Genomic DNA, 12,716 nt, shown 5'->3' with positions numbered 1-12,716 from the left:
GACCTGTAAACTGAGCGCAACAGAACCGCCGGCTGACCATGAAGAGCAGAGATCAGAAAAACAGGTCCGAACAGAAAACAGCCTCTGAGGCGATTATTACAAACTCAACGACGGTCATGAGACAGAAAAGCCTCGTCTGGCCGTCTGTTCCTGCCAGTGAGTCATGAATTAAATCTCCATATTTCTCTCTCCAGCACAGAAGCCCGGTCTGCAGAACCAAGCTGGAGTTGGTTCCGATTCGGGAAAAGACTAAAGGGCGATTCCACCCAATTTTTCACCACCTTCCGCATCTTTAATCGGCTCTAGGTTAAAAACTACAACACCTGGACTCTTCAAACCTGGACTGGATTATTCTGCTCTAATAACAGAATATTTTAATCCATGTTTGGGATTTGTGAAACCTTTAGGTGATTTGTGAAACTTCACTAAAGCTTAGATTACTATTCATACTTGTTACATGCAGGCTTTTCAAATTCAATTTGAATTCAAAACCACTTTATTAATGGGAAATGAAATGTTGGTGTAGCTCATTAATTCTTCAAAGAGTTCAAAGGTCAATGCCGCCCTGCCGGCCTGATGCGGCTCCAGCTCTCATGCAATTACACAACTTTGACCTTAAAACAGTCAGTTTCATCTAAATCCATCAAAATGATCAAATTTCAACAAAACCTTTAGTAATAAAGACTTTGATTATCTTGTCAAATAAATGCCTTTTGTAATCTAAATACATAAATATCCCACGCCGACCTGGATATTCAACATGAATAAAAGACCAAATACAGACTTTTATTTTTAATGTTTATTTGCTGATTAAAACATGAATTACAACTTTAATCATCTTCATCCAAAGTAGTTATTATAAAAACTAAAAATGTTTGATTAATAATCATCATTGCACACTTTAATATTTTAGTGATTAGAAATCAAAAGTGCTGATCTTTATGTCGCCGCCGCACATCAGATGTCCAACATGAAAACCAAACAAGAAACAACAACAATCCATCCAAAGACTGAAGAAAAACTACAAAAGGCCGAAAGCAGAATGAGAAAAAAATCATTTATTTGACCTCAAATGGCTTTTATTCTGTCTAAGTTTAGAAGAATTAAAACAAATGACCAGTTAAAGCTTGTATGTAATACAAATTGTAGCCACAAGAGGGGGAAGTGCTCCAGTTTTACATTTGTAAGAGTTAAAACTCTGCTTTAACTTTCTGAATTGAAAACTCAACTTGATAATAATTTTATAGATGTTAAAAACTGACATCAACCTACAAACGTCATGTTGGAGTTTCTGTAAATTTCAGCTTCAGAAGAAGAAAAACGGCTCAGTAACAGCCACCAATCCCTGCTAAACCTTTACTGATCATTGAGACTAGAAATGAAATCAAATTCCTCCTGATTGTAGAGCTGACTGAAACATTGAAGCTCACTGTGAACCACTGCAGCCTCATTCTGCTCTCTGTTTTCCTCTGTGCATTATGGGATGTTTCACATCTACAATGTGTTGAGCTCAGACAAGGTGAGAATCAAAAAGCTTCTTTCATTGAAGACCAACTATAAACTCTGATTAGTTTAGTGTTTCACTCACTTCCCTTCACCACATTTGATTAATACAAAGAAACGCTCAGCAGTAGAACCGCTATGTGTCAGAGATTTCCTCATAACACCCGGGTCTGGATCAGAACCGGTCCACAGACTGGATCTTCATGGAGTTTGAGGTCCTTCACCTGAAAAGACAACAGGAGCAAAGTTTGAACCAGACTTCACAAACTGCTGTGGTTCAACTGGACATCAGCTTTACAAGATGATGAAAAGTTTTTCCCCTCATATTTTAATAACTCAAACATTATGTGCAAAACTCAGGAAATCTTCCTTTAAAAAGCTCAACACCAACATTTTGTCACAAAAACAAACCCTGTAAAAAGTTCAAGCTTGGTCTCTCTTCCCATCCATCAGGAACTTTGTCCATTTCTATTTCTGTCTCCATTGATGTGACGACTATCAGAGTTTGAGGTTTTCATTTTCATAATCCTGCAACCGTGTCTAAAGATCCAGCGGTGTTACCGTAAACTAGACGACTAGTTACGACCCCTAGTGGAGAGTTCAAGCTACTGATCCACTGACCCCATCTGAGATAATCACTAAAGGATTAATGGGAAGGAACAATTATAAATGTGAATAACAATAATAATAATAATAATATGTCAGAATAACAGACAGTCTTACCTAGGCAGTCCAAGCCATGCTGATGAAGGCAGCAGCTCCAGACTGGGACCGGACAGATCTGCATCTCCGAGTTCCACCACACGTCTAGAAGTGAAGGACAGACAAGTCTACATTTCAATGACTGTCAAAGCTGAACTTTGTCTCTCATAGTGTGTTAGCGTCAAACATCCTGAGGTGAGTGAGATTCAGAGAAGCTGCACCTTGATGCAGGTGTTCTCCTGTTTGATGCAAACAGCTGGAGGCTGTGTGTGTTCTTCTGTGGTTTAGTTTGACCTTCCTAAGAAACGCACCCTGGAAAGTTTCCTGACATGGCAACAATCAATCAGCCAAATCAAATGTTATTTGTAGAGCACCTTTCAGCAACAAGGCATTTCAAAGAACGTTACATCATAAAAACATAAAAATATAAAGTCAACAGCTTTACATTTTGCACATCAGATTATTGATCAATGTTTCATGATTATGTTTCTAAATCAGCTCTAACCAGCTGAGTTTTTAGTCTGGATTTAAAGGAACTCAGTGTTTCAGCTGTTCTGCAGTTTTCTGGTGGTTTGTTCCAGATTTGTGGTGCATAGACGCTCAGAGAATCAAAGTCAAAGTTTCTGATTCTGTAAAGCTCTCAGGGTAACTTTACACCACAAATTTTACTCAAGTTAGAGAAGCAATAGTTCAACATATTTTTACTCAAGTAAAAGTAAAAAGTTTCTGTCCAGGAAACGACTCAATTAAGAGCAGAAAAGCATTTGGTAAAAAGTAACTGATCAAAACATGAATCATATTTTAACAATTCATCATCAGATGCACCAAAATGCAAATTTATGTGGAGATTTTGGACCAAATTGAAAAAACCTTTTTTTGTAACATAGCTACAATTTGGGGAAGTAAAATTTCTCCAAATCAATTTCTGTCAACATAAAGTTTATGAAACTTTAACAAAGTTTTTCTGAAAGTTTCCTCCATCTGGAGAATTTATGGTTAAAAGCTTGTTGTGGTGGTGATTTTGCAAATAGATGGTAATAATCTTCGGTTGTTTTTCTACGTGGCTCTGTTGCTGTGAATGTTTCCTCTTTCCCCCTCAGAGAATTTGGTTTTCTGTGAGAAATGTCTCCATGGATGAGCAGAAGAGAGTCCAGCGGGTCTTACCCTCTACAGGAGGATGATGAAGGTGATGATGAAGGTAGCTCTCTGGTGACCGGAGCTGCTGGGCCGATTTGGCGTCTCCGTCCTACCTGGAGACGAGGAGGTGACGGTGATGATTGGCCAAACACCTGGGACAGGTATTTGCCCCGGGCTCATTCTGTTCAGTTATTTGTACTGATGGTAAGACAGAAACACCTGCAAAGGAATGTCACTGAACCAGAAAACTGAGCACAGCTGCAGCCATGTATTAAAACACCAGATGCTAATAACTCAGTGATTTCTCACAACATGACATTTGTTTTGGGCTTCAACTGATTTTCCACCTTTCCTTCATGAAACCAGAGGACATTTACAGAGGATTGTCCAGTAATGGGTTATAAAACCAGTGAATCCTAAAAGGCATCATTGCCTCAAATTTACACCACAGATATGAGGAAGATGAGCTGAAGAATGAAGACAATAATAATAATAATTACACCTGGTAATTAACAGGTGGAGCTCCAAGGAACAGCAGATGTGACTCACAGTTTGTTGTTTGGTAACATTTCAAACTGATGCTGAACTAAAATGACCTCAGTATGTTTTATAATGTCACTTCAGTTTCTCAGTTATTAGCTCAAATGTTTCTTCTGCCCCAGTTTAGAATCCAGTCTCTACCAGGAACGGACTGGCATACGGGGCTAACTGGGGCCTTCCCAGTGGCCCCTCCGTTGGTCGGCCAAAAGGGCGCAGCAAGCAGCATCCTTGGTTTGCAGAGTCTCAAACTGCGTCATATCAAACTCCTTCCTGACCTCACTTCCGCCCAGTCAGGCAGATTTCAGCAGCGCAGTGGACCTGTAAACTGAGCGCAACAGAACCGCCGGCTGACCATGAAGAGCAGAGATCAGAAAAACTGGTCTGATAGGTTTATTTTAATTCCTAACTTGCAAAGATTCAACCAGAGACACAATTTTCTTTTCTGCAGAAAAGGAGGGAAGATCTGAGACGCGGAAAGTCGCCGTCAAACACTGTCTGGGATCAACTCTGCCCGATCTTTGTCTGCATTTGGCTTTATTAGAAAATACAAGGAAGGAGGTTGGGCTTTTTCACAGAGTCACACAAAGATTTTGACCAATGACCTTTTTTTACAGGGTGTTCTGGAACCTTCTGTCGACATGCCCTTACAAGGGCTTGGGCTGACCACAACTAATCAGTTACACATGTAGCTGATAACACAGGAATGTGCAAACTTCTCTAGCCTCCAGGCAAACATCCTAAAAATGGTTAATAGTATTTCACCGAAGAAAAGGAGTAAAGTAAACAACACAGAAAATAATAATATGAAAACATAACCTTTCAAATAAACTCACAAGTAAATGAACTTAGATAATTTTTCTAACATTCCCTCCTGTTTTTCATATTATTATTTATGAAGTCTAACACAGACATCAAAAACACATTTCTTGCTGGCACATTTTCATTGTATGGTCACAACGTTAGACATCAGAGTTTCCCTCAGAGATGGAGGCAACAAGTTGATACTGATACATAACATTTCCAACAGTTTTGGCTATCATTGATTTTAAACATGGAATAATGCAGGCAGTAAAAATACAAAACAAGAAAAGAATAAGAAGAAGAAGCATCATTAATTTCAACAGCAGATGCCACCATGGTCCATATATGAGCCAAGAAAAAAAATCTCCTCGTGAGGGAACTGCATCCTGTGACATGGCCTGTTGCAGGTTTTTCAAGGCAGACATTGCTTCATCAAAATGGGTTTCATTAGCATCAGAAATATAAGTACAACATTCTCTAGTGTCATCTTCATACTCTAGATACTCTAGACTTGGCCTACACCAACATCAAAGAAGCATTCAGAGCAGCCGCCTGCCCCCACCTTGGCTCTTCAGACCACCTATCTGTTATGCTAACTCCTGCATACAAGCCCCTGCTGACCAGAACAAAACCTACAGTGAAGCAGGTGAGAATGTGGACTGAGGGGGCCATGGATGCACTTCAGGACTGTTTTGAGTGCTCTGACTGGGATGTTCAAGGCAGCAGCCACTTACAACGACCAGATCAACATCAATGAGTACGCCATGACGGTGTCAGCCTACATCAACAAGTGCACAGAGGACGTCAGCATCACTAAGAACATTATCACCCGGGCCAACCAAAAACCCTGGATGACTAAGGAGGTACGTAGAATGCTAAAAGCACGGAACTCAGCCTTCAAGTCTGGCGACAAGGAGGCACTGAGGACAGCGAGAGCCAACTTGAACCGTGCTATCAGGTTAGCAAAGCGAACCCACAGTCGAAAAATACAGGAGTTCTTCCACGACACCAGCAACACCAGAAGTATGTGGCAAGGCATAAAGGCGATCACAGATTACAATCCATCCTCCCCCCCAGTGGGTGAAGTTGATGCTGACTTTCTAAATGGACTCAATAACTTCTTTGGGAGGTTCGAGGCACTGAACAGTACTCCGGCAAAGAAAACTGTTCCCCACCAGGAAGAGGAGGCACTCTGCCTGGACACAGCCGATGTATTGAAGACTCTGAAAAGAGTCAACCCACGGAAGGCCCCAGGTCCCGACAACATACCTGGGCGGGTGTTCAGGGAATGCGCAGGTCAGCTGGCTGGTGTCCTAACAGACATTTTTAACACCTCACTGGACCAAGCCACAGTGCCAGCCTGTCTCAAAACTGCCTCCATCATTCCGGTGCCAAAGAAACCTCAAGTCACCTCTTTCAACGATTACCGGCCTGTGGCACTGACTCCCATCATGATGAAGTGCTTTGAAAGGCTGGTAAAAGAACACATCGTCTCCAGACTCCCCTCCACATTCGACCCGTTCCAGTTTGCCTACCGCCGAAACCGCTCCACTGAGGACGCCATCTCCTCCGCCCTACACCTGAGCCTGGCTCACCTGGAGGAGAAGAACACTCATGTGCGGATGTTGTTCCTGGACTTCAGCTCAGCGTTCAACACAATCATCCCACAGCATCTGGCAGGAAAACTGGGACACCTGGGCTTCAGCACCCCCCTGCGCAACTGGCTGCTAGACTTCCTCACCGACAGACCTCAGTCAGTCCGGATCGGACAACACACCTCCGATGTCATCACCCTCAGCACAGGCTCCCCTCAGGGCTGCGTCCTGAGCCCTCTGCTGTTCACTCTGATGACACACGACTGCGTCCCCAGGTTCGCCACCAACCACATCGTGAAGTTCGCGGACGACACAACGGTGGTGGGCCTCATCAGAGACGACAACGACCTGGACTACAGAGAGGAGGTGGAGCAGCTGGTGGACTGGTGCAGAGACAACAGCCTGATCCTGAACGTTGACAAGACGAAGGAGATGATCGTCGACTTCAGGAAGAACCGGCCCAGCCACGCTCCACTGCTCATCAACAGCTCGGCTGTGGAGGTGGTCAGTAGCACCAAATTCCTGGGGGTGCACATCACTAACGACCTCACCTGGACTGCGAACACCACGTCTCTGGCCAAGAGGGCACAGAAGCGCTTGTATTTCCTGCGGAGGATGAGAAGAGCACACCACCTGCCCCCGCCGATCCTCAAGACGTTCTACAGAAGCACCATAGAGAGCATTCTGACCAGCTGCCTCTCTGTGTGGTGTGGAAGCTGCAGCGCCTCCAACTGGACGAACGTGAGGAGAGTGGTGCGGACAGCAGAAAGGATCATCGGGGCCCCCCTTCCCTCCATTCAGGACATTTCATCCCAGCGCTGCGTGTCCCGAGGCCGAAACATCGTCAGTGACCCCTCACACCCCCACCATGGACTGTTCTCCCTGCTGCCCTCTGGAAAGAGGTTCCGCAGCATCCGGTGCAGGTCCACCAGGTTCCGAAACAGCTTTTTCCCATTTGCTATCAGACTGCTGAACTCTTAACTGGACTGCACTTAAAATCTGGTCTCCACTTTATACCTTGCACATGTACAGAGCTAAGTAACTTCCTTTTTACTGTCAGTCCTGCACTTTATATTTTATATTTATATTTATATTCATATTTTATACTGTATTTTATTTTTTTCTGGAGTAACCTCACAACATTGAAAGCTCAAAACATTGTCCTGAGCCGTATGCAACGAAATTTCGTTCTGTATACACCCTGTGCATGCAAAATGACAATAAAGTCAGTCTAAGTCTAAGTCTAAGTCTAAGTTCATCAGTGTCAGCATAATCAAACAATGGCTTAACTTAAAAAAGTAAATTTGGCTTTGTTATTTTCCATCAGGGGAATTACTTTAATCTTTTATCAAAGAACGCAGACTTTGAATGAGACCACATCCACAGGACACCAGAAAAACAGCTGCAAAACTGCAATGACAAAACAGAGATCAGATTTTCCAAAGGCATCATTCATTTGTGTATTCAACACAAATATCTTCAATTCACTCTGTGTCCGAGTGAATTCTCCACCGCTCGTTCCCACTGTGGCTGCTATCGTCGGAATAAATGTGAAACCGCTTCTCCAAGCAGTCGCACTCTTCTTCAGGGATAACAGCTTTTGTTGTAGAGTCCAGAGTCAGGCCTGGAGCTCTGAACTTTAGGCCAGTCTGTGTGTAGAAAGCCATGAGCAACTCATCATGCGAAACCTTATCTCCTGCTTGTCCAGTTTTACTAAGTTCTGCTCATTAAATGGTGGATTTGATCCATTCAATTTACGTTTCTATTATTATATACTACACCTCCAACAGATGGAAAACACCGAAACCCTGTAATCACCTGCTTCAAAAGACAAGGTTCTAAATTAATGTTTGCCCTGAATGTTAAGCATATGCAGATCTTCATTTTAAACTAATCTTGTAATATAAGACTGAACAAAAACAAAACAATAACAAAAGCTTAAAGACGTAGTTGTATAGCTTACATTTACCATCAAAACAATGAATATCAGTGTGAATTAAACAGTCCAGTTTAAATTACTTTTATAGAACAAACTAGATTTTACTGGTAGTTTGTCTAAAACATTCTACATGCTTTCCTTAAACAAAGATTCAAAAGAGTTAGACCTGGGGTAATTATAATGTCAATGTATAACTTAACAAATCCAGACATTTTCAAAATACACCAATTTTTCTCTAGGCCTTTTACTGGTAGTAGAATTTAAAGTTTTATTCAAAGTCATTTTAAATGGATGTAAATCAAAACAAAAATCAAGTTTAGAAAAATCATTATAATCCCACATCTCAGACCCACCTGAGTACTTCTACTGATTAGTGATAATTTAATCAATAACAGATTCTTCAAAGCATTTCTTAAAACATTCTTAATCCATTAAATTAGTGCTCTGAAAATGGCTAGCACAATAATATTTTTAATTTCTATAATTATTTCCCCAAGTTAATTAACCAAAATATGCTTCATTATCACTATAAATTTGTTATCTATTGGTTTCAAAATACTTTAGCCCATTGTCAGAACATCTTTAATGGAGAACAACTCAAATCCATTTAAAATAAGCATATATTTCACCAGACAATATCTTTCCTTTCACTTTTATGTTTAGTACAGATCAGACATGTTCTTCAAATATTTTGTTTAAGTAATATAAGTTTCAGTAATCTAATTAAGTAATATAAAAGATAAACCCATAACATATTCTCCTCCCTGATGATGCATTACCTGCTAATGTATCATAATTTCTACTACTTTAAATAAAGATGTTGATGAAACAGGTTTATTATTTTACCTGAGAAATTCTACCCATATTCAATGCTGCCCTTTTCCCTAAAAGGTCAACTTTCAAAACAAACAGAATCATTTATTTCAGCATGATTTAAACCTTCAAGATGACTCTATTTTCCCAAAACACTTCACATTACAGTTTTAAAGCTCATTATTTCATTTTACTCTTATGATTTTCAAATAATTCATTTTACAAAGAATTTTAACTAATGTTTGACAAAGCATGTTTACCAATTTAGACTTGGTGTTTTGATGCTAAAAACTTACATTTAACATTTTCCACATTATTTCATTGCTCACTATGTATTTGCTTGCTTAAACAACCTGCACTAAAGAGAAAATGGTTCTCTGAATTTTAGGAAACTAAAACTACATCAAAATCCTGCCTTATGTGATGGTAAAGACTCTCTACATCTTCCTATAATCTACGGTGCCAAACAAAACCCTAAGATTTAAACAGCCAATCTCTATGTTCCTTAGGAAAAAAGGTTAATTAAATCCTTTGTATTTATTAGATTTCACACTTTATGTTTTAAGGTCACTACACTAGTCTGAGCAATCTCTATTGTCAGATCACAAAACAAATCTTTAACCCACCATATGAACTTTCCTTCACCTCTTGGAGGGAATGATTTTATGGCAGGAAAGAGAGTCAGTAAGGATTTCAGGAGGAACTTCTAATTCTTCTACTGCTTTATTAGGCTTTGGCACTTGAATCATTAGATATGTTTTGGTTTCATCTAATTTTAAAATTTGGGGTTGCTTTATACTTAAAACAACATATACTAGTGTTTTGTAAAGAGGCTTCACATGTTGGTTAGTTGAATCTAGTGGGGGTAGAAGTTACAGCACAGCTCTTCTTGTTCTCCCCTGCTGAGCTGCTGTGAGTGGGGGTTGTAACTCCTCCCTGGGCTTCATTATTCTCTTGTCTAAATAAACATACTTGTCGCTTTTTCCTGTTTTGTTGTATTTATTTTATTTTTTTCTTATTTTCTTATTTTATTTGCAGCCCTCTCTTTCTGTAGGCACTTTTTAATCATCTCTTATTACAGTTTAATATTGATTCTCTACAATAGTTCCACATGAACTTTTTTCATTAACCAATAAGTTATTTCAAACTTAATGTTATCCTTCAACAACAAATCTTGTAAATTTTAGCAAACGTTTCTGTATTTAATCAATTTCTATTTAACAAGAGAGTTACTTCTAATTTATCCTGTCTTAATTATCAATAAGTCCTGTAGATTTAATAATATTTATCTATCTTAAAGTTTTGGTCAGTTTAAAAAGACTGATTGTGAAACTATCTAGAATCAGCCGCATGCTGCAGTTTGTTGTTATCTGGGCAATTCCTCTTACAGTTAGGGCCTGTTTCTCTAAAGATCTTTTCTGTTTTTTCTTTATCCTCAACTCATTAAAAAGGTCCCATTGTAGCTCATTGTATTTTATTCTATTTTTACTACTACCTTCTCAGCCTAGAAGGAATAATTAACATTTTTATCTAATATTTTAGTTCTCAATTCTATATACATTTTTTATTTTATTTATTTCTCTACCTAATCATTTATGTATTTATCTATTTATTTACTTTATTTTTCATTTAGTCATCTATTAATTTGCCAATACATCATTTCCACAATTATCTGTGACCTCATTTTCTTGGCTTATTCTTTATTTATTTATATTTCATCCTGTAGTTCTACCAATTTATTTAGCCTTAGAACCCATATTTTTACTTTCAATTTGTTCAGATGTTTTATTTTATCAGGATTCTATCTTTCAATACCTTCCAATCTTTACACTGCAGGTCACACTTACTGCTGTTGTTGCTTAATTTGAATAATTTAGTCCAGTTTAACACATAGGGTGTTCTAAAAACTAGACATTTTGCACCACGAGACAGCACTAAAAAAATGCTCTGCAGGGTAATTTCTGCTTCTACTTGGTTGTTCCAAGTGAGAAATTCTTGCCTATGGCATCCACTTACAGAGGTGCTGTTTACATTCTCGTTGTATTTATATGACATAAAATACCAAGGTGTATTTTATCTCCAATTACACACACTCTTTCACACCAACAGGAATTGTAACACAAACAAAAACACAAAACACAAAACAACTGGTCAGATTTGTAGTCAGTCAAAATTTCATCAGTCACCAATTTTCAGTCTGTCCTCATTATTTTATCAAATTTTACTCTAATTTTTCATCAAATTTTACTGAAGCTTCAGGAATTTTCCAATGTTTTGTTAACATTTTTAATGTTTTAATTTAATTAATTTTAAACTCTAGTCTTCAGGAACCTGTTTTAAATACCGTGCACATTTAAAAAGAGACATCTCAAACTTATGTTAGAATCTAACAATAACCAATAATTTCCTGTTTTCTGGTACCAGGTTTTTACTTAACCCTTATTTTAAAACCGAAACACCACGTTTTTTCTTTATTTTACTTTCAACATACCATCTACACCGTACTTCTTTTTCCATTTAGTCAGGTACTTTAAGTTTCCTGGCTCCATCTGACACATTAACTTCTCATCCCCTTTAAGACTTTTCTCCTTCCCGTGTGAAAAACCCATATTTTACAGTGTGTTCATCCCGTTCTTTACACACCTAGGGTGGACTCTACAGAACGGGGGATAGGAAGAGTAGGGTGGTGGCCAAGTTCTTGTTGTGGTAATTCTCGCTTGGACTAAATTCAATAAATGATTTGAGTGGAGAATTCTTGATGATCATCCCCAACAAGCCCACCACTCACCTTTCCCACTGTTTTTTAGGTATCACATTTATTGCCTTTCCCTACGTGTGTTTTTTATACTTTCCCTTTTTTTTTTTTTCTTGACGTCAAACGGGGGACTTGAAAACCGCCCGTAACATTCCATTTGCTTACTTGGTTGAATCCTGCTCTGTCTCGGTTTTGAGTCCCGTCAATCCACCGTTGGCAGAAGGAGCTTGACATAAGACACTGGCCCAGCGAGGAAATTGCCCCCCGGGACTTTTCAGAATACTGCCGGCAGATTTCAGCACGTCTTACTCCTTCCGTCAGCGGTGGGTATGTTGGGAATCCCTGAACGAGCCCCCAAATGATGGGTTTATTTTAATTCCTAACTTGCAAAGATTCAACCAGAGACACAATTTTCTTTTCTGCAGAAAAGGAGGGAAAGATCCGAGACGCGGAAAGCCGCCGTCAAACACTGTCTGGGATCAACTATGCCCGATCTTTGTCTGCATTTGGCTTTATTAGAAAATACAAGGAAGGAGGTTGGGCTTTTTCATATAGTCACACAAAGAATTTGACCAATGACCTGTTTTCTACAGGGTGTGCTGGAACCTTCTGTGGACATGCCCTTACAAGGGCATGTGGCTGACCACAACTAATCAGTTACACATGTAGCTGGTAACACAGGAATGTGCAAACTTCTCTAGCCTCCAGGCAAACATCCTAAAAATGGTTAATAGTATTTCACAGAAGAAAAGGAGTCAAGTAAACAACACACAAAATAATAATATGAAAACATAACCTTTCAAATAAACTCACAAGTAAATGAACTTAGATAATTTTTCTAACAGGTCCGAACAGAAAACAGCCTCTGAGGCGATTATTACAAACTCAACGACGGTCATGAGACAGAAAAGCCTCGTCTGGCCGTCTGTTC

The 12,716-nt window shown here is 39.5% G+C and overlaps 1 long non-coding RNA gene across 2 annotated transcripts; it reads right to left on the bottom strand.

The window, feature by feature from the left end:
* Positions 1 to 1,089: 1,089 nt before the first annotated feature.
* On the bottom strand, positions 1,090 to 2,445 carry LOC116732662 (uncharacterized). Of its 2 annotated transcripts, XR_004341829.1 has the most exons (3): positions 2,427 to 2,445; positions 2,227 to 2,310; positions 1,090 to 1,727 (listed from the first exon to the last, which is right to left on the bottom strand). It is a non-coding gene; the product is annotated as an uncharacterized LOC116732662 (long non-coding RNA). The 2 variants fall into 2 exon arrangements; XR_004341828.1 differs by lacking the exon at positions 2,427 to 2,445 and having other exon boundaries at positions 2,227 to 2,329.
* Positions 2,446 to 12,716: the final 10,271 nt, after the last annotated feature.

This window comes from Xiphophorus hellerii, chromosome 14 (genome assembly GCF_003331165.1).
Source record: "Xiphophorus hellerii strain 12219 chromosome 14, Xiphophorus_hellerii-4.1, whole genome shotgun sequence".
NCBI classification, from domain to species: Eukaryota; Metazoa; Chordata; class Actinopteri; order Cyprinodontiformes; family Poeciliidae; genus Xiphophorus; species Xiphophorus hellerii.
This window is presented reverse-complemented; position numbering and strand designations above follow the sequence as displayed.